The 26,040-nt window shown below is 42.3% G+C and overlaps 1 pseudogene; it reads left to right on the top strand.

The window, feature by feature from the left end:
• The first annotated feature begins 19,977 nt into the window (after positions 1–19,977).
• Positions 19,978–20,095, top strand: LOC124596882 (annotated as a pseudogene).
• Positions 20,096–26,040: the final 5,945 nt, after the last annotated feature.

Here is a 26,040-nt window from a genome sequence, read left to right as displayed (position 1 = left end):
TTTTGAAATATTTATATTTAACTAAAGATTTGAAATTAAACTATTGTAGGAATGAAAGTGCTGAGATATTAGATTGTTTTGTGGATTCAGATTGGGCAGGTGATAGTGTGAATTGAAAGTCAACTTCTGGTTATGTAATTAGATTATTTGGTAATGTTGTATTTTGGAAGTCAAGAAAACAAGCGAGTGTTACAAAGGCTTCAACTTTCGCAGAATATGTAGCATTGTCTGAAGCTGTAAGCGAGGTGAAACTTGTACATGATATTTTAGACATTTTTAATGTTAAATTTGAAAAATTTATTGTCATATATGAAGATAATTCAGGAGCATTAAATATAGCGAAGTTTGGTAATTTTACAAAGAATTCAAAACACATAGAAGTGCATTACCATTTTGTGAATGAGTATTATTTACAGGGACTCATTGATAATGTTAAAGTAGATTCAAATGAAAATGTTGCAGATATATTCACAAAGTCGTTATGTAAAGAAAAATTCATTAAAATTAGGAATATGTTAAACATCGCGATATAAATGTAAGGAGGTGTGTTGGAATTATGTAATACATTTATATCGGATATGAGAAAGTTCCAGAACATCGTTCTAGAATAAGTTATATCGAGTATGTTCGAGAAGTATCGATTGTGGTGACAGCTATGTTTGTGTATATATGCGTGAGTGATGAGGCGCAATAGATAGTCTTCGTGTGTCTTTTGTAAAGTGAACATATTTATATTTTAATAAAGTATTTTATAAGTGAAAGTGTGAACGTGATTCAAAACAAATTGTACATAGTGTACATAACTGTAATTTTTCTTCTGGAGTATATTTTAAGATAAAATTAAATTGTATAGGCATCAGTAATTCTTTTGATTTGTGCACCTGGGCATAAAATTAACAGCGATGGGAAGTAATACACCGCTTAATGCGAAGCGAAGGTGTAAACAAAATTAGCTTATGGCTCAGCTGTCCACGCTCAACAATACGCACTGACATCAGTAGTAGGAGAGGAGGCACTGACCTGGCAGAAAGCGCAACCAAATAGGAATGGATGGCTCTGAGCACTATGGGACTTAACATCTATGGTCATCAGTCCCCTAGAACTTAGAACTACTTAAACCTAACTAACCTAAGGACATCAAACAACACCCAGCCATCACGAGGCAGAGAAAATCCCTGACCCCGCCGGGAATCGAACCCGGGAACCCGGGCGTGGGAAGCGAGAACGCTACCGCACGACCACGAGATGCGGGCAAATAGGAATGGAATATGTACAAGTACCTAACTTAAATACAAAGTAAACGGAAATACTAAGCAAATACATGTAGAACTCGAACAACACTACTCTGACTCATGCCAGATTCCCTTGCGATTTGACGCGAACTAACAGAAGGATCTCGAACCACAGTGGCAAGAGTACCAATTTCCGTTTCCTCGTTAGTAACGTTCCTTCGCCGGATATGTTTTCGATGCGTTAAAGATCCAGTTGTTCGCAGTTTATCATACACATATCTAAATGTACGACGTTTAGGGTGAGTACGTTGAGGATATCTTTCAGCGTAGAAGTCTGTAACTCTCACTGAATTTGGTTGGCATTCTCCGTAAATGAGAAGTATATCGACTTGTTCTGCGAAGGAATACATCATTCGCATTCGCTTGATTCGACGTTACTAGTCTTAACGTTCCTATTAGTATTGTACTGCGAAACCGTCAATGGCAGGTTAGATGGATACGCCGTATTCGGCGAATATTTACTACTTACACGATACAAGAGAGAGAATTGTCAGAGCATGTGCTTCGATAAATGCCGATGTGATAAGGAGTACCACTGAATCCATGATAAGAAGATTGCATCAGTGCATTGATACCAATGGTCATCACTTCGAACACCTTCTGTATTCAGCTTTGTGACCTTCGTTGACGTTCGAAGACCTTACTGTTACAAGTCATTGGATTCGTCTCGATAGCCGCTGTCAGAAAACAAGTACCGAACCATAGCATACCATAAAAAAAAGTTGACCTTCATATCTCTGACACGACGCCACCTAGCAACAAAAAGCCAACGTCATATTATGGCTCCCGTTTTCCCATGCAACTTTTTTCCCACAAACTTTTCATCTCCTATCATACTTTCGGAGTTATTCTTGGCAACAACAGTTAGTGACCCACCCTGTATTTTTGAGACAGCGATCATTTCTAACATCACCTGCACCACCTGTCTTGGTCAGCAGCTGATGTTTGAAGTGATCGCTGTCTAAAAAGTCTACGAATACCAGACACTGAATGCTGGCCCCTATTTTGACTGGACCAGAGACGGGAATTTTCCTACACGCCGGGCAAGGGATCTGAAGATGACGTAATATATCGTAGAAACTATAAGACCAATTAAATAACAATTTGTAAATTTAGACGGCTGAAAGGCGTTTGGTTTGACATTCAGCATCTCGTCAACTGTCGTTCACCCGTGTCACCTGAAGCCCGGGGTGTACCACAGTTACCTCTGCGCTCGTTCTGGATAGCGCCATTGTGCCATGCACGTCGTACTTTAACCACGGCGGCATGCGAACAGTTTACAGACTTAGCTGTTTCGGAAATGCTTCCACCCTTGACCCGAAAGCCAATGATCACGCTCCTTTGTAAGTCAAATATATCTCTCCATTTTGGCACTACAGCAACGACTGCATTGATTCCGAATCTCTCGGACATGCTTTATACACTAAAGAGCCAAAATAACTGGTACACCTGCCTAATATCGTGTAGGGGCCCCGTGAGCACGCATAATTGCCGCAACACGACGTGGCATAGACTAAGGTCTGAAGTAGTGCTGGAAGGAATTGACGCCATGAATCCTGCAGGGCAGTCAATAAATCCGAAAGAGTATGAGGGGGTGGAGATCTCTTCCGGACAGCATGTTTCAAGGCATCCCAGAGATGCTCAATACTGTTCATCTGTGGAGTTCGGTGGCCAGCTGAAGTGTTTAAACACAGTAGAGTGTACCTGGAGCCACTATGTGCCAATTCTGGACGCGTGGGGTGTCGCTTTGTCCTGCTGGAATTGCCCAAGTCAGTCGGAATGCGCAATGGACGTGAACGTATGCAGGTGGTCAGACAGGATGCTTACCTACGTATCACCAGTCAAATCTAAACGTATCAGGGGTCCCATTCCAGTCGAACTGCACATTCCCCATACCCTTACAGAGCCCCCACCAGCTTGAACAGTCTCCTGCTGACATGGAGGGTCCATGGATTCATGAGGTTGTGTCGATACCCGTACATGTCTATCCGCTCGATTCAATTTGAAACGAGACTCGTCCCACCCAGAAACACGTTTCCAGCCATCCACAGTCCAATGTCGGTGCTGTCGGGCCCAGGCGAGGAGTAAAGCTTCGTGTCGTGCAGACATCAAGGGTACACGAGTGGGCCTCCCGCTTCGAAAGCCTTTATCTATGATATTTCGTTGAACGGTTCGCACGCTGACACTTGTTGATGGCCCAGTATTGAAATCTGCAGCAATTTTCGGAAGGGTTGCACTTCCGTCACGTTGAGCGATTCTCTTCAGTCATCGTTGGGCCCTTTCTTGCAGAATCTTTTTCCGGCCGCAATGATGCCGGAGATTTGTTGTTTTACCGGATTCCTGATATTCACGGCACACTCATGCAGTGGTCGTACGGGAAAACCCTCACTTCATCGCTACCTCGGAGCTGCTGTGTCGCATCGCTCGTCCACGTTCAGTCGCTTAAATCTTGATAATGTGCCAGTGTAGCAGCAGTAACAGATGTAACAACTGCGCCGGACACTTGTCGTCTTAAGTAGGCGTTGCCGACCTCAGCGCCGTATTCTGCCTGTTTACATATCTCCGTATTTGAATACGCATGCCTGTACCAGTTTCTTTGGCGCTTCAGTGTATATCCTATACTGCTAGTGTTGCCTCCTACCATCTATGAGTGGTTAATTCACGTTATCGTCGAACATGGACGATGGTCACATTAATGGGACTGGACGGTGTATAAAGGGCATGTCAGGCGGACCTATTTTGTCGTGCGCAGCTGACGCCGGGAAAAGCGCTTGCTAACGGTACCCACGCATAGAGAGCTACCTCTGCCAGCACTCACGAATATACGTGGCCTGTCGGCTCCCTCTTTTTGAGCAGTAGTGGCGGCCCTTCTCAGGAGAGGGCAGAGGGCATCCCTTTGGCTCCTCTCTCACCTCTCAAGGCCGGCCGTGTCGCCTTGTTCGTGATCTCCCCCCGTTATTAATTGCTCCCGTCTCTGAGGCTGCGTAGGGACGTCTCTGATATTCCGCTCTTCAGAGCGCCCCGTTACGCCCGCTTGACCAAATTCATAGTCATCTACCGTGAAGTATTGTGCCGAGCACCGTACGTCTCTTCGGCCGAGGACAGAGTGCACAGTTCGGCGCGTCTCGTGACGTTTTTATGGCCACGTTTTTATCGTTCTCTGTCGGCCAGGAAGATTCGAAAGAACTGCCATTTAAGTCTTCCGCACCAGCTGGTATTCTGCCGTGTCTCGGCCGAAAAATATCCTATGAATTATTGTCAAGCTTCGTGCGTTCTTCAAAAACTATCGACGACAATTCTAGGAGAATAACGAGGAATTTATAGAATTTATATCAGCGTTTCCCTGCAAGATTTTTTTAAAAAATATGTTGTCTGATTGGTAATTTCGATCAATAATAATCACATTCAGATCTGTCTGTGTTAACCTGGCAAACAATCATTTTAGCCATAATGCCAGCGTGAGAAAATATGAGCCGTGAAATTTCTAACCCTACCATTCTTCACTTACGCAGGGTGTCCACAGGAAAACTTCCTGATTTAAAATACAATTGAAACAATCTGCCAGGTGCGTGTAGGTCCCACGCTTTGATTGTTCTGTACAAACTTAATTGTGTATCTAGACAGTTCATCTATCATTCCTAGGATGTTTCAATTTTAATTGTGAAGTCGGTTAACAAGTGGCAAAACGAATATTTTTTTCGTTTGGTGTAATCACAAATTGACATTTTTCGGATTTTTTTCCTTTAGTAGTACTGTGAAGTCACGGTTCTTGCCAAATTGTATGGTTCTAGGTCAATGGGAATTACTCTACAGATTTTGATGAGTGATTCCGTGGGTATCAAAGTATGCGGCATACATAGCAGTTTACTTTGATTGTATTAGCTTAGAAGCTTGAATTTTTCACACCAGCAAGGGAACGTACACCTTAATGTGATGCAACGATAATGATTACCGTTGTCCCTGTACGCACTTCTTAGCTCTTTAAATTACTTCTTTCCAACCAGAGTTTTCTCATTCCCCAGCGTTCTTAGCTTGTGCAGTATAATGTATCAATGAATTAAAGCAAATACGAAAAATAGATTTTGAAGTTATTCGTTTTGTAGTATGCATTGCTCTTGAAGATACATCGACGACTTATTTGCCAGTAATGCATTAAGTAACGGCATAAATGTACGGTTTCCCACGCCCGATATTCTTCTAAGTGGGTGGTCTCCGAAGTCTTAATACAATAAACAGTAATAAAATGATTTTGTGTGTGTGGAAACATACTATTGACTAAGAGATGATACAGTTAATACTGGCAGTACTTGTACTCAGCTACTGCTTCCCAATAATAATAATAATAACGACAGCAATAATAATAATGATACTGGCAAATATAAAATGATTACAGAGGTGAACAAATAGATGTTTACTGATATAACGAGTTCTGGGGAAGGGTGATTTAAGGAGATTGCACAATCTAAGAACGCTAGGAAGTGAGAAAAATCTGGCTGGAAAAAAGGATTCAAAGGGATAACGAGTGAATACAGGCACAACGGTAGTCTTTATCGTAGCTTCAGTAGATGTGTTATTAACTGTCTTTTGAAACTGGAGATTCATTTGGCTCTCTCTTACAGTGAGGGAAGTTATTCCAGAGGCGGGTTCCTCCTACCGAAAAGGACTTCGAGAAAGTAGCTGAAAAAAGAATAGGACAGAATGTGTTTCACTCTGATGAGAACGGAAGTTTCTGCCATCTGGTTGCGGCAGGAGCTTTAAGGTCGAGTAGAGATACGAGGGACAGTGTACGTTTATAAGACAATAAACGAGGCAGAGTGTACGGAAAACTGTGTATCTGTGCACGCAACCAGGACAGATGTCCATACGATGGTGAAATATGGTAGAAGACCCGTACGTCATACATATATCGAACACAGATGTTCATGATCAATTCCAGGCTCCGCGAGTTTTCCTGAGAAAGGCCTTGCAGGATGACATCGGTGAAATCAACAACTGGAAGAATAAGTGTTTGTACAAGTTTTTTTTTTCAGGGCAAGAGGGAAGAGCTTTTCATATTTTTGCAGGGCCTTTTTGCACATAGCAGTTACGTGCTCGGTCCAATCTCGATTTTCATCTATTATTACTCCTAGACTTTTTGATGAGCAGAGAAGTTGACATTGACTCATTTAGGATTAAAGATGGTAGAAATTCCCGATATTTCGCGCTAAAGAGCCTAGAACGGCCAAAAAGTACCGCTTGGTTTCGAACTAGTTGAGCTTTACTCTTACATTCTGAATCAATTTTGATAGCGCACAGAGGTCAGTGCTGAAATTTTCGACAGTTGTCTTCAGAATTTTTGGTTTTGCATTTAGATACAACTGGAGATCAATAGGCACATACGATGTTCCCAGCAGAACAAAACTGATGACACATAACTGACAAACAATGAAAAGAGGACAGGATTTAATACCGAATGCTGGGGGACACTGATACTACCTGTCTCCATAAAGACTTATAATTAAACGAGTCTTCTAAACCGTTCTCGAAAGCAAGAATTACCAGCCCATTTTATTATTATTCAAAACTGACAGGAAAGGTTGTACTCCAACAATTTTTGTTGTTGTTGCTGTATTGCTCCGAGTGCACTAAAATGCGTCTTCAAAAAAAATGCTCTGAATATGCGTCCATTTTTAATAAAGTTTTCAGCCTTGAAATGATTTCAAAAATACATTCAAAAGTACTTAGTGCTTGCTCTGCATAATGGAAAGAGTTATGGGTAAAAATGAATATCTAAGGCAATTTTATGATCACAGTTGCTTCTAGTATTATCGTAATCTGATTCGTAGAACGTAAATATTATCCAAATTACAGGTAAAGCATGTGCAATGCCCATGGTTGGTCCATCTGATAACCAAACAACTTTTCTGTACAAATCCTGAAATATAAAGGTTCAAAGCCATCACGTCGTACATAATCTGATCAGCAAGTTTGGGATATCCATGCCGTCACTTACCTTCTGTCCTGAAAAGCATGTAAAGAACGTCCAAATGTTTTTGCTGACTGCAGTTCAGAAAATAGTCCATACTGGCTACAATTGTGCCTCACACTGACTGGCATTTCTACTGAAGGCAGAGGATGGATCAGAGTTCATACTCGAAGTTCAGTGCAGAGCACAAAACGCGTATAACGCCACGTAATTAATCGTATCTTTAACCAAGAATTCACTGGTGACGCGGGAATGAGAATAAATCATAGATGCTTCAGTTTAGTGTACGATTATTTCCAGTCAAACTACAAGGTGTACAAATTTGCTGCCGCCGTTTGCCGATAGGTGACGACAACAGTACGAAGCGGTCGTAAGAAACAGATCGCAGATGTCAGGCAGTTAGCTTGGACCTCGGTCAACATAACCTCATTCAAACATTAGTCGATTTGTGTCTGCATCATAAGGTTCTTCTTTATTGAAAATGTCAGTTAACGAGCCTTATTCTCGTCATTTGCTGGAGGTGTTACTGTTTTGTTTCAAGATGAAGAAAACAGCGGCTGAGTCTCATCGAATGCTCTCGAGTACGTATGGTAAGGACGCTGTTAGTGAGAAAACGTGTCGTAAGTAGTTTCAACGCTTCAAGAACGGTGATTTTAACGTCGTAGACCGGCATAGTGGTAGAAGAGAGAATGTCTTCGAAGATGCAGAATTGGAGACATTGCTGCGTGAAGACTCGCGTAAATATCAAGAAGAATTGGCACGATTAGTGGGAGTGACACAGCAAGCCATTTCAAACCGTCTCAAGGCTATGGGCATGATTCAGAAAGAAGGAACTTGGGTCCCGTTTGAGCTGAAACCAAGAGACGTTGAACGGAGTTTGTGTGTTTGTGAACAGTTGCTTCAGAGGCAAAAACGGAAGGGATTTCTGCATCGCATTGTGACCGAGGATGAAAAATGGGTTCATTACGATAACCCTTAACGCAAAAAATCATGGGGATATCCCGTCTCAAGGCTATGGGCATGATTCAGAAAGAAGGAACTTGGGTCCCGTTTGAGCTGAAACCAAGAGACGTTGAACGGCGTTTGTGTGTTTGTGAACAGTTGCTTCAGAGGCAAAAACGGAAGGGATTTCTGCATCGCATTGTGACCGAGGATGAAAAATGGGTTCATTACGATAACCCTTAACGCAAAAAATCATGGGGATATCCCGGCCATGCTTCCACGTCTACGGGCAAACCGAATATTCACGGCTCCAAGATCATGGTCTGCATTTGGTGGGACCAGCTCGGCGTCATGTACTATGAGGTTTTAAAACCAAATTAAACAATCACAGGTGCTCGTTTTCGAACACAATTAATGCGTTTGACCAGAGCATTAAAAGACAAACGGCCGCAATACAGCGAGAGGCACGAAAAAGTGATTTTGCACAACGACAACGCTCGACCCTACGTTGCAAAAGAGGTCAAAATGTACTTGGAAACGTTAAAATGTGAAGTCCTATCCCACCCGCCATATTCTCCAAACATTTCTCCCTTTCATTATCACCTGTTTAAATCGATGGCGCATGGCCTGGCTGACCAGCACTTCCGAACTAATGAAGATGTCACAAATTGGATCGATTCGTGGATCGCTTCAAAAGATGAACAATTTTTTCGACGTATGATTCGTACACTGCCAGAAAGATGGGAGAAAGTAGTGGCGAGTGATGGAAAATACTTTGAATGGTACATATGTAACTAATTTGTTTCATTAGAGCCTCAAATGTTCGAGAAAAATTATGAACGTGGTCACCACATAAAAAGCAATTAAGTGAAGAATAATTATAGACACATTAGAAAATCCTGATCTCTTAAGTAAACGAGAGTGTGATGTATTCTGCGTGCTAGTTTTCCGGATGCATGAATGAAAACCGTATACTGTACCTTGTCTGTAGAATACTGACTACCTCAATCAACAAGAAAGTTTAAATCGAAGGCACATAAAAGGCCTAAAAACGTTGCAAGCATATCTTACTCCAAGCTGCTGAAATGCTAGTGACAGTATCACCGTACTTTTGTGACTCGTTGCATGAGTTTGATCACCAGAAGGCAACTTCAAAAGCTCTTTCTACATCAGTCGTCCACAGAATAAACGTGGGAATAACAGCCACAGCCATTCGCGGAAGACCAGCCAGAAATGCAGACGGGAACAGACTAGAATCGTTGAAATGGCGCACTATAAGACCACACAGCCCTGCTGGTTACCTATTATTGGTTCACGCCTGTAGTCAACGAAGTACCTCTCGGCAAACAGATTTTACAGAGCTAGACAAAGGTGGTAATACATTCACTAATCGATCATTTGACTTTTACGTCTTTGTTATATACTTACTAGTCAGACTAAACAGAAGACACGTAAGGGGCAGATAAACGAAAACGAGACAAATTGAAGAAAGTGGGTAAACTGTTTATTATCGCCATAACTGTTACAACATTTATCCCATTGGGAGCCAAGACGGTCAGCCCCTTCAAGGAAAAATGTTAGTAGTTGCCTACGGAACTATGTACCAAGGCGTTCACCTCTTCGTCCGAAGCAAATCGATGGCCCCGAATGTCTTTCTTCAGGGCTTTAAAAATTTGGAAATCGCATTGGAAGAGATTAGTACTGCATGGATGATGTGTAACGGGCTCCCAGACGAAGGGACGTGCGCCTGGGTACAATCATGATTATATAGGCAACCACAAACATTTTTCAATGAAGACACTGACCATCTTTTCTAATATTGGGATAAATATATTAACAGTTATGGTTATTACCTTTGAAATAATAAACAATTTACTTCCTTTTTCCATCTACCTCATTCCCACTCGATTGCCCTTATATAATACTTAAACTTGACATTGTGACAAACAACTTTCAAGGTAGAGTATGGAGTTCAAAATGGTTCAAATGGCTCTGAGCACTATGGGACTTAACACATGTGGTCATCGGTCCCCTAAAACTACTTAAACCTAACTAACCTAAGCACATCATACACATCCATGCCCGAGGCAGGATTCGAACCTGCGCCACACCGGCCGGCGAGTAGGGAGTGGTACACTACCATCCCTAGGTGAATGAACTGACTAACACGAAAAAGAGAATATGTTGAGGGAGTTGCGCCTTGATTAAGAGACTTGAAATGGGTGCGGGCGCGCTCCATTGATGAGTTCATTGACGAGCCAGCGTGAAGGGTTGGCCTGAGACGAGACGCAGTGTCAGAGAGGGTGACGGCGCTGATGGTGGTGGCGGGTGGTGGACGCTGCCAATTACGGGCCGGGCTGTCACTGCGCCTCGTTAGTTCGCCTGCCGCTAATGACGCGGCGCTGCTATCGCCTCCCACCTGTCATTACGGAAAGTGGCCGCTGCTCCACGCATTCCGATGGGGTCTTGGAGCGCACCCTGACCCGGCAGCCGCCGTGGCACTCTCTCTCACTGGAGTTCTGCACCAAGTTTTACGAACATCGGCAGAAAGCATTATGTTCTAACGTAAAATGTATTATTATTATTATTGCGGGATTAAATAACACAGAGATTAATTAATAGCAACATTTTGTTGCATCCTTATCTTCTGCCAAGTATTTCTACTCAGTGCCTCCCCCTTGTGTATCCAGCGACGCTCCATAATTCCACTGATGTGGTCATTCCAAGAACGTCGTGGTCTCCCTCGTTTACGTCTGCCGGTTGGTTTCCACTCAAAAAATTTCTTTGACCGTCGATGGCCTGGTATTCTCAACAGATGCCCACACCACTTTAGAGATTTTTCTTTTAGTTCTGTCTATCAGTGTTTCATCTGCCTTAATTCGAGCTCTCACTTCGTCATTAATTTTCCTTTCGATTCTTGATATTCTGGGACTCCTTCGTAAATGATCCATTTCCATAGCTGTTCTCCTTCTTTTCAGGTCAGAATTTAAAATCCATACATCTGACCCACAGCATGGGACAGATTAAACCATCAGCCTACCCACTCTTTTCTTAACGATACTAGAGATGTTCTTGTCCGACAAAAAAGGATTCATATACCCTATTACTTTTCTGCTTTGTTGTATTCTGAATTTTATTTCTGTAGTACCCAGTCCATTTTTGTCAGTTTATGCCCCTAGATATTTAATTTTTTCTACCTGGTGCATAACTGCTCCGTCATTGATGTGAAATTCAAACTTAGTGTCACTGTTCACTTCCAGATGTTCGGTTTTTGTCAGACTCATTTGCAGTCGTCATTTATCATATTCCTGATATAAACCCAGTATCATGAACTCAAGATCGAATTCAACTTGTGCTAGAAAAGCTTGATCATCAGCAAAACTTAACAAAAACAACTGTACGTCGTTAATAAGAATCCTCATTCCTCCATAGCCATTCTTCCACGTTCGGAGAGCCACTTCTGCGTATAAATTGAACAAGATGGGTGACACACTGCAACTTGTCTCAGCCCTTTTGTGACATTAATAGGTTCTGATAATTTTGACAATCTGATAATAAAGAGGTTATCTGTACAGGATACGTTCTGTCTGAACCTACTCTGGTCTTCTCCAATATGGTATCCAACATTCTGTCTTATTTTCTCATACATAATTTTGCTAAATAAGTGGCTCATCTTGCAGTTCACACTGATGCCTGTGTAGCTGTTAGTGTCTCTTCTATTTCCCTTCTTGAAAATGGAGACTGTATACGATCTTTTCCACTCCGATGGAACTTCAATCCGTTGACAGCAGTTGTGCATAAGGTGTAGTATTCTTTTCTTCATATGGTGTCCTCCAGCTTTCAGTAATTCCACAGGAATATTTCCATGACTAGGTGATTGGCCATTCTTCATTTTAGCTAATGGGCTGTGTACTTCCTCTATCGTGATGGTCGTATTTCGAACTGTTTGTTGAGTCCTACCTTCTTCATCTCTATGTATTGGGGTCCATCTTCAGTTAAAAAGATCTGTATAACGCTTTTTCCATTCGCTTAAAGAAATTAAACTGTGTACTGATTGTTTACTGGTGTTTTCTTCACACCAGTGATTGTTCCCCATACTTGTCGTTTGTGGTCCACTTATTAAAGTCTCGATTTGGATACATTTCTGTTCCCACATTTTGTTCTTTTCTGATATAGTTCTGTTTCTTAAGTCCTAATTTAATGTCTTGTAATTCCGTCTATCTTGATAACTATTTTTTGTATAAACTTTTCTTTTCCCAAATCAACTTCTTAAAGTCATCTGACATCTATGCAGGATCCTGGTTCTCTACACCCTTACTCTGAGTCCCAGCACCTCTAGAGCAATTTGCCTAATTTTTTGTTTAATATTCTCATAGCCTCTTTCAACATTTTCGCATTCTGGCATCATTTTCAGTTCACTCTCTAATCTCCGTTGAAATAAAGCCTTTTGTGCTGAATTGCTTTAGGAGAAAGAGCTTGTACTGAGTCTGTTACAGTTTTTCTTTATTGCCCTGGATGGTCACTTGTCCAGTTTTTGATGGGTTTCTTCCAAACGGATATGATGTCTTTGATAAAACTAAGTGGTGAGCAGATCCACAATTTGCTCTCCACATTGCCATTTTCTATCTTTACTTAGTAATGATGTAATAAATTAACGATTTCTGCTCTAATGAGGGCCTTTACCCGCCAGGGTAGCCGAGAGCGCTAACGCGCTGCTTCCTGGACTCGGGTGGGCGCGCCGGCCCCGGATCGAATGCGCCTGGCGGATTACCGACGGCGGCCGATGTGCCGGCCAGCCTGGATGAGGTTTTTCGGCGGCTTTTCACATCCCACTAGGTGAATACTGGGCTGGTCCCCAATGTTCCGCCTCAGTTACACAGCTCGCAGACATCTGAACACTTTCGCGCTATTCCATGGATTACACTCGACGCAAACAGCAGGGGTACACTAATTCCGTCCCGGGGGCTATGGGGTGGCGGCAGGAAGGGTATCTGGCCATCCCTTAAACATTAACATGCCAAATCCGATTAACGATAGCTGACCCTGCCTAAGTGCGATAGATAGATAGCCCAAATGAGGGCCTTTCCCATGTGTATCTGTGAATATGTTATGTGAAAAACTTGTGTTCGAAATTCTTAAGTTATACTTGTTACCCAATTCTATAAGCTTTTTACCAGAACTATTAACAACACTTTCTCCATATCTTTCTGCCACTGCATTATTCACCTGTGAGACCATATTCCATTAAAATCTCCTGCTATTATTACTTCTTGGTGGTTTTTAACATGGTTGAGTAGGTGGTCTGATTTCTGGTAGAAATGATCTTTGGTTTGCTGTGGTGTATCAGCATTCGCTGCATGTACTCCTATTATAACAATTTCAGTTCCATATAACTTAATGGTGACAGAGACAAATCTTTCGTACATAAATGTGTGGTCCTGAATGTAAGTGGTCAGATTTTTGTTGATTAGAATGGAAACCCCTGATTTTTCTCGTTTATGTCAATCAACGTCAGTACAAAAGTGAATAAAATTTCCAAATTTTTCATTACCTAGTCTCTTTTTTTGTTTCAGACAAAACAATTATGTCCACATTCAGCCGATACAGTTCATTATCTACTTCAGTGTATTTATTTGTCGTGTTCTGAACCTTCCATATACCCACTCTCAGTGTCAGTTTGCCAATAGCTGTCGGAATGTTTTTCCATCTAAGTTCCGAGGCTTCGCTTTAGACTCTCGGGCCTTCGACAGTTTTTATGGATGATGGGCTGCTGGCCCATTGACCCAACAAGCGACATGGACGACCAGGATTTGACATCAAGGTTTACTCCCCTAGGAGGGTTGGCTTAACTACGCCTAAAGCGACACCCCCCCCCCCTTCCCTATCGTAAGACTAGAGACTGAAAATTAGAGGAGCCTCTGGCCTCGCAACCTAATACCGTCAGGGTCGAAAGAGCAAGAGCTGGCCATGAGAGTCCGACAGGGAAAGAAGCCAGAAGAAGTCTGACACATATAAGTGGAAGTAATGTCAGACTTAGCTAAGGACCCATGTGGTTGCTACCCACATACTCCCAAGAAGGGAGTCCCCTGGAGGGACTACTCTTCGTCTGGTCTCTCACCGTCAGACCAATCTGGCATGGGTAACCTTACCAGCAGCATAGCTCCCGCCAGTATAGCTCTGTGGATAAGCGAGACATACAAACCTCCTCCCCACGAAAAGGCTGTAGTCCATGAAAAGGACGTAACGTGTAACACATCGTTTCTAGCCGCTCCTGTTGAAAGTTGGCTTTTGCGTTTGCAGCTTTCAACATTCAATTATTTCCTGTATTAGTCATTGCAGGTTATCGACTGCAGTCGACATATTTACCTTTGGGTCAGTTTGCATGGTGTTCTGGAAGATCTCTTTGAGTTACGGTTCACCGGACCAATCAAGTCACAACACGTATCGCAGCGGCTCTGGGTACATTGGTTGACTGCGTCCTTTGTAGTAGGCGAGCTTAACGAGAGCTCTTGTTTCGTTTTCTGATGCGGCAGTTGGCTGCTTGCAGCTCTACAGTGTGGTAAGATGCAATTTGATGGTGTGCCAAATGAGAATATTTTTAGCATGAATTTTCTACTCATTCACGGTAGTCGTGTAAGTCATGCGTAACTAAACTCCAAGACAAAAAGAAAACGAAAACTACGCACTACGAGGGAATTATCAGAATGGGATGAGAATCGGTGGATGTGACGTGAATATCCACACAAACGAACGATTAACATTTGGATGGTTTATTCTAGAATAAGAGCTTCACAAAATGAGGAAGTCAATAACGCGTTGGGCCACTTCTGCCCATTATGCAAGCAGTTATTCGGCTTGACATTGATTAACAGAACTGTTGGATGTCGTCCTGACGGATATGGTACCAAATTCTGTCCAATTCGTGAGTTAGAACTTAAAAATTCCGAGTAAGTTAAAGGGCACAGGCCATATTGCTCCATACGTTCTGAACTTGGGGAAGATCGGGCGACATTGCTGGTCAAGGTAGGTTTTGGATATCATGGAGACAAGCAGTAGAAACTGTCACCCTGTGCCGGCGCGCATTATCTTGCTAAAATGTAAGCCTAGGATGGCATACCATCAAGGGGAACGAAATGTGGCGTAGAATATTGTCGACTACTGCTGTGCTGTAAGCGAGCCCCGGACGACAACCTGCTACGAAAACAAATGGCGCCCCAGACCATATCTCCTGGTTGTCCGGCTGTATGGCGGGCGACAGTCAGCTTGGTGTACTACCACTGTCCGGAGCCTCTCCACACACATCTCTGCTCGTCGTCGGCTTTCAGTCCAAAGCAGGACTCATGATTAAAGACAATTCTGCTCCAGTCAATGAAATTCCAGGCCGTCGACGATATTCTGTACCCCGTTTTGTTGCCCTTCATGGCAAGCCACCCTGGGCTGGCAATTCTGCATGATAATGTCTGCCCGCACACGGCGAGTGTTTTTTACGGCTTGTCTTTGCGCTTGCCCAGCCGCACCTCGGCGAGCAAGGTAAACAGATCTCTCCCAGTCAGAGAGAGAATGTTTGGAGCATTATAGGCAGGGATCTGGAACTAGCTCGGGATTTTGACGGTCTGACGGACCACTTTGATATACCTTGACACAAAATCCTTCAGGAAGATATCCAATAACTCTATCAGTCAATGCCAAGCCGATAAACTGCTTACTTATTGGATGGAAGTGGACCAATGCGTTAATGACTTGCTCGGTTTGTGAAACTGTCCTGTGTCAAATACGCATAGCATACTTCACGAAGGACATTACTTATTAAGTTGGAACAAGTTTTCAGAATTCCATCAACCCCACATGAGCTTTTATTTTTCAGAAATTTTATGATTTTATTGACTTCAGTGTAGGATGTTGGTGCTATTTCTAGTTCAAAAATTGGCTCTAATCACTATGGGACTTAACATCTGAGGTCATCAGTCCCCTAGACTTGGAACTACTTAAACCAAACTAACCTAAGAACATCACACAGATGGCCGGAGTGGCCGAGCCGTTCTAGGCGCTAGTCTGGAATCGCGCGACCGCTACGGTCGCAGGTTCGAATCCTGCCTTGGGCATGGATGTGTGTGTGTGATGTCCTTAGGTTAGTTAGGTTTAAGTAGTTCTAAGTTCTAGGGGACTGATGACCTCAGAAGTTAAGTCCCATAATGCTCAGAGCCATTTGAACCATTTTTTGACATCACACACACCCATGCCCGAGGCAGGATTCGAGCCTGCAACCGTAGCAGCAGTGCGGTTCCGGACTGAAGTGCCCAGAACCGCTTGGACACAGCGCCCGGCTGCTTCTAGTTGTCAAAAGTTTTGTTGAATGGCGTTTTTAGTATATTGTCTTGCATCTTGAACTGAACTGTTCAATCCTACACTTGCTGCTATGTTTGGAAACTGAATGTTAAAAGTACCCGCAACTTGTGAATCGTCAGTCACAATGCTTTCATTTAGTTTAACAGTTATGGAATCTTGTGCACTTTCTAGCTGTCCTGTAGTCCATTCGACAGTCTCCCACATAGTTTCAATGTTGTCTGGATTATTCATTTCTTCCAGGACATGCCATGCTTCTAGACATTTTAATGATTTTCCTTAAAATAGTACAGTATTTTTTGTAGTGTACAAGTAATCTCTGATCTTGACTCACGCTGGCCTTTATATAAATTTCCCTCTTTTTCTTACAATGGATTTTAATTCCCTCAGTTGCCTACAGCTTACATGGTCTTTTAATGTATCTTCTTGATAATTCTTTTAGGAAAGCAACTTTCACATATTGACACAAATTTTCTATGGAATAAATTGAATGTGAGATTAGCATCTCTTTTTACATATACCTCATGCAATACCACCCCTTTTCGGTCACTCTTAAAACATTGTGTCCTATCCGCCAAGAAACATGTGAGATACATGTAGATATATCTAATGACGCTACATTTACGTCTTTAAGTCAGTTACGGATAATAATATTAATTTTGAGCTAAAATGACTTCTTGTTGAACATGCACCTTAAATATCACTAACTATCTGTATTGTTTGTTAATTCTGCTGGGAAGCGAAAATTCGGTGATGTGACGATTACGCGTCCTCAGTGTGCTACCATATACATATTTGTAATCTTTCTCTTTGAACCTGCAGGCTAAATTATTCGTTATTCGAAGACGGATTGTTTTTGTTGCGCACTGCGATACATTTCATCGCATTGTGCTGCATTTAACACGGTGAACCACCACTTAGCTAATCTTCCTCCTACAGCGATCTCTGCCCCTGACTTCATAAGAATGGGAAAAATAATGGTAAATCATGCAGAATGAGCTACATTGGTAGTTTGTTCAAATCATATATAAGTTGAAAACTAAATAAAATAATTTTCACTCCTGCTGCAGACTGTGATTTTATCACCTTACATCAGTTAGTATTCTGAGGCACAATGCAATCTAGCACTCCATCTTTTGCTCTGATTATACTTTTTTTTATGGAGAAATACTAGCAAACGTTCGTAAATTGTCTCATTAATTAGCTAAAGCGTCGTGGAAGTGTTATGTTTAATGATTTCCTCTAAATTTCTGTTTATTTAAGTGGATTTATGGCCAGTTCATTTGCAATGAGCCATGCCACCGTTCTTTAGTTTGGACTACGTTAGGGTATGAGTCGAGATATCATAACCCTTGTCTGTGCAATGTTTCCCTATTATTTAGTAGCAAACAAATAATCGTTTCTTCACGCCATTACACTTCATTAAGAAGTGCAACTTCTTATTGCATCTCACTTTTACTGTCCACATCTGAATTGTGTTTTGTATGACTGTGAGTAGTACAGTGTGTTCCTCACCACCCTATATTGTAAACAGTTTGTTTTTATTTTCTCTTAGTGAATGTTATGTCACCGACTTTATGTTTCTGGAATATTGTACCACAAGTGCGAAGTACAATGAAGTGACGAAAGTCATGGGATAGCGATACGCACATATGCAGATGGCGGTAGTGAGCGTACACAAGGTATAAATGGAGAGTCTGTTGGAGGAGTTGTCATTTGTACTTAGGTGATTCGTTCGAAAAGGTGATCGACGTGATTATGGCTGCACGACAGGAATTGAAAGACTCTGAACGCGGAATGGCAGTTGGAGCTAGACGCATGGAACATTCCATTTCGTAAATCGTTACGGAATTCAATATTCCGAGATCCACAGTGTGGAGAGAGTACCGAGAATACCACATTTCAGGCGTTGCCTCTGGCCATCGACACCGCGGTGGCCGACAATCTTCACTTATCGACCGAGAACAGCGGCGTTTGCTGTCATTGTGAAACTTCTTTGTTTAAATGTGAGACTTTGTACTTAAAACTGCTGAGTGACTGAGAAGATGAAACTTCTACGTTACTTGATTCTGAAACAGCCGAGTAAAACTGAACGCACTGAGCCTACTTTCTCTTTACTTTTTCTTATCATGTCAATACTGGCCCACAATATTCTAGCGCAACGCAATCAGACTGCTCAAAATAAATAAATAACTAAATAACTAAAACCTGACTTCAGATAATTAATACAAAAGAATGGTCCTGAATAAGAAGCAATCCTGACAATTACCTATACATTTCATTAAGCACTTACCTCACAAAAATCTTCATTACGCGAAATACTGCAATACAGCGAGCGTCAATACTGCCAGCTAAATAAAAGATTTTAACTACTAAAGCCACTAACTACTAATAAGCATGTGGTTAGCAAAGGAAAGATTTTGTTACAAACCAAAATAATGTATTTTTTACCTTAATAATTTGACATCCAATTCAAACATGAATATAAATCGTCGTTGACATCCAGTACAAAGATATATAATTATGAATAATTTTCGGTTTCCAAGTCGGATACTTCCAGATCGTTAGCCCACGTTAACACTTCAGACCTCTACCCTCCAGCAATGCTAACTTCTCACATTTAACATGCATCACTGATGGCTATTCGCCTCCAACCGCCCAACAGCACTTCCATCACTGCTGGCGACTAACTTCTACCAACGAGTTCGACCAGCCACAGAGTCTCTTACAAAGAAAGCGCAGTCAGAGATCCAATGCAAAGCGCTACACAGCGCTGCCAACACAAACACAGAGGCAACCCACTTACAAGTGCTAACAGACGAACAACACTGCGTGGAGGAACCGCAGAAATCAATATGGGACTTACGACGAGCGTATCCGTCAGGACAGTGCAGCGAAGTTTAGGGTTAACGGGCGATGGAAGCAGACGACGAAAGCGAATGCCTTCGCTGAGAGCACGATATCGTCTGCAGTGCCTCTGCTGGGCTCCTGACCACTGAAAACCGTGGTCTGGTCCGATGAGTCACTGTTTCTGCCGTTAGGGGCTGAGAGTAGGATTCGAGTGCGGCACAAACCCACGGAGACTTGGACCCAAGCTGTCAACAAGACACTGTGCAAGCTGGTATGGGCTGTGTTTACATGGAATGGACTGGGTTCTCGGTTCCGTTCAGCTACTTAGAGACCGTTTGCAGCCATTAGGTGGATCTCCTGTTCCCAAACAATGATGGATCTTTTCTAGATGGCAATGCGCCATGTCACTGGGCCATAACGGTTCGTAATTGGTCTGAAGAATATTCTGGACAGTTCGAACGAATGACTTGACCATCCGCATGAATCCGATCAAACATTTACGGGAAATAATCGAGAGGTCAGGGTGTACGCAAAATCAAGCGCCAGCAACACTTTCGAAATTATGGATGACTATACACGCAGCATGCCAACGGCCTTGCCGCAGTGGTAACACCGCTTCCCGTCAGATCACCGAAGTTAAGCGCTGTCGGGCTGGGCTAGCACTTGGATGGGTGACCATCCGGTCTGCCGAGCACTGTTGGCAAGTGGGGTGCACTCAGCCCTTGTGAGTCAAACTGAGGAGCTGCTTGATTGAGAAGTAGCGGCTCCTGTCTCTGAAACTGACATACGACCGGGAGAGCGGTGCGCTGACCACATGCCCCTCCATATCCGCATCCAATGACGCCTGTGGGTGAGGATGACACGGCGGCCGGTCGGTGTCGTTGGGCTTTCATGGCCTGTTCGGGAGGACTTATAGAGGCAGCATTGCCCAATATTTCAGTAGGGGACTTCCGACGACTTGTTCAGTCCACGCCACATCTAACTGCAGCACTACACCGGGCAGAAGGAGGTCCTATTAGGAGGTATCACATGAGTTTTCTCACTTCAGAGTATGGTATTTAAGTTATCGTCACAAAAAAACCTCATAAAAATTAATATTCTGTTATTCACCAACCGGGGTACAGTGCACTCTCCTGATGATGACTTAAGTAACTGAATTGCTAAAAGGTTCTCTTACCATTACTGTTTGTGAGGACGAATGTGTACTTCTTGCAGGTTGGGATGATGCAGTCATACTCTTGTAATTTTCACAAGCAACAGTAAAGTTCACACGGTCTAGCAAGAGGATGAGCAGGATTGTAACTGGAACTGCTACCAATAGCAGGTGGAGTATTTCGGCTCTGTCGCAGAGTCACGGTAGCCGGTCGCTATCGACGGAGGGATGACTGGAAGTTATGCTGGAGTCAGCAGCGGCTCATTAGGGACACGGTACGTCCTGGAGGAACGGGGGCACTGCGGCCGCTGGCGGTGATAGTTTCATTACTGCACCGCCGAAGGTTCAATTAGACAGTAGCCGGCAACTGCCTCCAATTAAGCGCTAATAGCCCGGGCGTTAATTGCGCCACGGAGACACAGTGGCGACAGGCGCTGTCGCCGAGATAAAGCGAACAGACGGCTGGATGGTTGCGCTGCTGCCCTTTCCAAATTACGGAAGCACCTCCAGTGGAGACGAGCTCGACAAAATGCTCTCAAGCTACAGCTGGGTGACCTCGTCCCGTGCGGGACAAACGTTAGATAACCCGCTGCAGCGCCAGAAACAGTGCTTCCAGATTTGTGTTCGAATCCGCCTCCATCTAACTTACAGGCGACGCGTTAATCGTCATTAGAGCTCGCCGCTAAACCGTCTGGGCTGATTACGCACGGAATGTCCACTGCGAAGAGATCATTAGGAGATACATATTTGTAAGGTCTCAGACTCTAACTGCCTCGGCTAACGAAATCTTACAGAATTTCGAGAGCTGGAATGTTACATCAAGAGCACATTAGTAACGGGCACAGTCAACATCAGAGTCACGCGCGGAATGAAACAGAGATATCGTCTCGAACAAGCACTTCTACGATACCGTGATGGCTTAATCAGGGTGACGAAATTAAGACAGAAACGAAAGAACCTGTTTCCTCTCTTGTCTCTTTACAGCGCGTAGTGGTGAGACAAGGCAGTGTGGGGGCCTTGCTGTGGACATTCTGTCCACAGTAGCAAATCTTTACAGAGCAATATAAAATGTGATTTAGCTACGCTGTTCACCTCAGACATTTCCTGGACCATTTAAGATACCGTAATTCTCTTGTCACCCAAATGAATTCTCAAAAAACACTCACTAAATGTAGTATAGTCTCTTCCCATAGTTCCATAAATTACAGACTTACCGGTCTCAACTATACATTTTTCAATTAGAAGAACATTAATTACTGCTACTTGTATATTAGTTTCAAAAGAGTCTAATTCAACCACTTCAACCTTTGTAGTTCTGTCGTCCTCAGTTACGTGGAATATCACGCCATGTTGATAACTTTTAATTTTGATTCCCGGGTTCGATTCCCGGCGGGGTCAGGGATTTTCTCTGCCTCGTGATGGCTGGGTGTTGTGTGCTGTCCTTAGGTTAGTTAGGTTTAAGTAGTTCTAAGTTCTAGGGGACTGATGACCATAGATGTTAAGTCCCATAGTGCTCAGAGCCATTTGAACCATTTTTTTTAAATTTTGAACCGTCTAATTACAAGTGAATGGAACACAATTTTCGTGCCATCCGCGTTTCCCCTTCATTCTTTGCAGGGATTCTTCAGTGGTCTGGAATATGAACATACTTTTACTGCTTAGTTTACATTTGGGTCAATGTACCAGACACAGCATCACTGATTTCGTTAGACATTGAAAATATGTATACCTCCATTCCTATCACAAACACAGTAGAAATCATAGAACAAAACTCACATCCCATAGCATCCTCATTACAGAACCAATAACAGAAATAACTAATGTGCTGATTGAGAGGTCGGCCGGGGTGGCCGAGCGGTTCTAGGCGCTGCAGTCTGGAACCGCGCGACCGCTACGGTCGCAGGTTCGAATGCTGCCTCGGGTATTGATCTGTGTGATGTCCTTAGGTTAGCTGGATTAAAGTACTTCTAAGTTCTAGGGGACTGATGACCTTAGCAGTTAAGTCCCATAGTGCTCGGAGCCATTTGAACCATTTTTTCAGATTGAGAACAGAACAAAACTACTTCCAGTTCGAGAATGAATATTATCTGCAAAGTGACGGATTGCCCAAGGGATCCCCAACATCAGGAACATTAGTAAACATTTAGAAAATCGGATATCTGAAAAGACAAGCAGTAATGAAAGATTTAAATTAGTATGTTGGTGCAGATACTGTAACGCCACAACTCTGTGGATGATCATACATTTTCTACGTGTTTTGCGAAGTGTGTTTTAGTGGTTGTGCTGAGTATGATTCTTGTAAATATGTTGTCGAGTTACAAATGCCATTTGTTATTTAAGAAAGAGACTACGCATGGAATTTAATATTTAGTAACTAGACATGCTAGCCTAGTCAGGGAAAAGATATTGTCAAAGAGAGTAATTAATTGCAAATGCATTGTCGCGGGGCGTGCGAGCGCGCCAAAAAAGTACAAGTTGGAAGTCGGAGGAGATGATTGATGTCGCTGGTTGTGTGTATTCGCCGGTGTGGCTATGCAAAAGTGCGGAGACAAAAAGTCTGTTTCCGAAGTGCTGAGCAGTGCAAACTCAATTGGTGATTTTGGCGGATGTTTAATATGGGCAAGCTATGGCATGTACTGGGCTGCGTACAAATGCAGCAAGAGTAATTCACATAACATCAAGAGTACCGTGGATCCTTGTTATTGGCTATGATATGGCAGGAATATCAACCTCTGCCCTGTTTACCGCTAAATGAAGCCACTCGACGAACCAACGGCATCATGAAGTGAAGTAAGATGTAGACTTTTTATAACTAGAAGTGCAATAGACTGACCAGTGTAGTTGGAATTTTATTGTTCGAGTAACATTGTTTTCGTGCATATTGTCACGTAAATAATTTTCCTAAGTCGTTATCCAAGTAGTATCCATCTATCCCTTTGTATGAACCGAGATAATCAGAAAATGAACTGAAAATGAAGTGAACATCAATTTATTAGTTTATCAAAACATAATTTTTCCAACTTTTGGAAATCTTTGGTTGTAGTATGAATAATGTCAGAAACAGAATGATTCAAAAGCCAGTATTAATTCATTTATTAAAAATAGAGTAATTTCCATAATAAAAAAATGGTAGTAAAACTTAACGTAATTTGGACATTGAATTTCATTTTCTCAAAGCACAGTTCTAATTAATAGATTGTGGCATAATTTGTAATTTTACTACAAAGAAATATTAAAGTAACTGCTACGTAAATCGCAGTCCTTACCAATGAGTAAATTTAAACAATCTTTCTGCTTGCTAATATTACGACTGTCGGTATTACAGTGAGTAACGTAACCAAAGGTTTGTGTCCACACCCAGTAGACAATCTTATTTTAATGGATCTTTGAAAATAAACATGATATGTTGTATGTGTTTGCTATTTGATTATAATCTGACTACAGTGATATGTGTGGAGAGAAGTACTGGAAAGTGAGCGTTAGGTACTGTTCGTGCGTCATGACACCAATAACTATTCTTACGAGCATAAAGTTCAGTTTCAATTTAACTATTCATGTTCTTGTTCCGGTGAGGAACTGGCGACCGTTGGTTATTTCATTAATGACATACTCTTGAAACCTTTTTTCCAAATTTTCCACTAACTACTGGTAATTAAGAACTAGTTTAAGTAATTAAAAATACATAAAGCTGACCGAACTTTGTTTCTAATCGTCGTTGCAGTGGCGATTCGGTTGTAATTTTATCTACTTCTCTCGGTTTTGCATTATTCTTCGGAGTAGACGCCTTTTCACCACAGATAGGGACTTCAGATACACACCCATATAGAAAAGCGTGATTAGCCGGATAGGTAGGAGGGTTATAATACGTGGATGACGTTATTTATCTGGTAGATGAGCCAAATGAAAAAGATAAATGAACTCCATTCTGAAATCAACAAAGCACATCAGAAGATAAAATTCACATAGAAAAAATATACATTGCCATAAACATGAACTAAAAAAAAATGGCTCTGAGCACTATGGGACTCAACTGCTGTGGTCATAAGTCCCCTAGAACTTAGAACTACTTAAACCTAACTAACCTAAGGACATCACACACATTCATGCCCGAGGCAGGATTCGAACCTGCGATCGTAGCGGTTGTGCGGTTCCAGACTGTAGCGCCTTTAACCGCTCGGCCATTCCGGCCGGCCATGAACTAAATAGTAGAAATCTGTACATATTCCAGGTAATTGAAAACACTTTGCAAAGGATAAAGGCGAAACGCATATGGCTCGAAAATTGTGTTTCATTCAGTTGTAATTTGACAGTCCAAAAAATTATCAACATACCGTAATAATTCAACAGCATTTACTATCGTAAATCCGACTGCTGCTTTCAGCGTAATTACAATATTTAGAATTTATAATTTATCTGATTTCAAGGTGAAACCGACTGATTCCTGCCTTACTCGGAATTTAGTGTCATCGCGTCAAGCGACTGGTGCGTTTCAGCTTCACGCAGTTAACAGAGTCTACTTGCAACGTGGAAAAGTAGAGAAAAGTTTAGTGTAAAACTGACGCTGATCACACTTTGTTACGTGTGGGTAGACCGAAGGCAAAGGCAAAGGACGGTCGCCTTAGGATTAAGTGACATTAAACAGTCGTGCCCTTTCATTCTGTCAGAGGTTGAAAGAAAGATAAACGTCAAAAACTGAGTAAATTTCAGGAAACTGAAGTGTAAATACTGTTGAACAGTAAAGAGCTTAATGTCAAGATAGACACTTACATTGTAAAATCACGTCAGCATGAAGTGAAAACATAGTTCTGACAGAAATCACTCACAGTTATCGTAAGAGAAATCTGCAGGTAGTGACAGATCAATAGTGAGGTTCCACAGCAATCAGCTTACAAAATATGAAAACTACAAAAGATGAAGATCGTGACATGAAAAATGCCTGCATGTTTTTATAAACGAAGTGAAAAAGCGACCTCTAACTTATGATCGTGTGAGAGAAAATGCACATTTCGGCCGGGGAAACGAATAACTATTAAGTCTACTGAAAACTTCTTAATCCGAAAGCCGAAACGCGTCTGGAAATAAATGCAGGGTGTTACGGGTATAAGTGCGGGATATTTTTATATGTGCTATCTTGATATGTGCAAACCTCAGTGTGATGTTTCTTTTTTTCCCTGCATTGAAAGGTTTTCCCTCAAGCACATCACAAAGTTTTTCGACCTGGTGTTTTCTGTATAGCTATACGCGGGTCGGGAAAAGACTAACCGTTTTGCATCCGCATATCCATACTTCAACAGCCTACCGGCTTTATGGGGGGATATAAGCATAGTGCCTAGTTCATGCCACATGTATTTGGAGATAATAGCCAACCTTGTAACAGCTATAATTAATAGTCTGCAAATGACGTAAAAACTCTTGTCATGTCGTTCATTACCCCGTACTCAGTCATCAATAGAAATAATTGCACTTATACCCGATACGTCCTGTATATTGTTGTT

The sequence above is a fragment of the Schistocerca americana genome, chromosome 2 (assembly GCF_021461395.2).
Source record: "Schistocerca americana isolate TAMUIC-IGC-003095 chromosome 2, iqSchAmer2.1, whole genome shotgun sequence".
Taxonomy (NCBI): domain Eukaryota; kingdom Metazoa; phylum Arthropoda; class Insecta; order Orthoptera; family Acrididae; genus Schistocerca; species Schistocerca americana.
The sequence above is the reverse complement of the archived record's forward strand: the minus strand, read 5'-3'. Positions and strand labels throughout refer to the sequence as shown.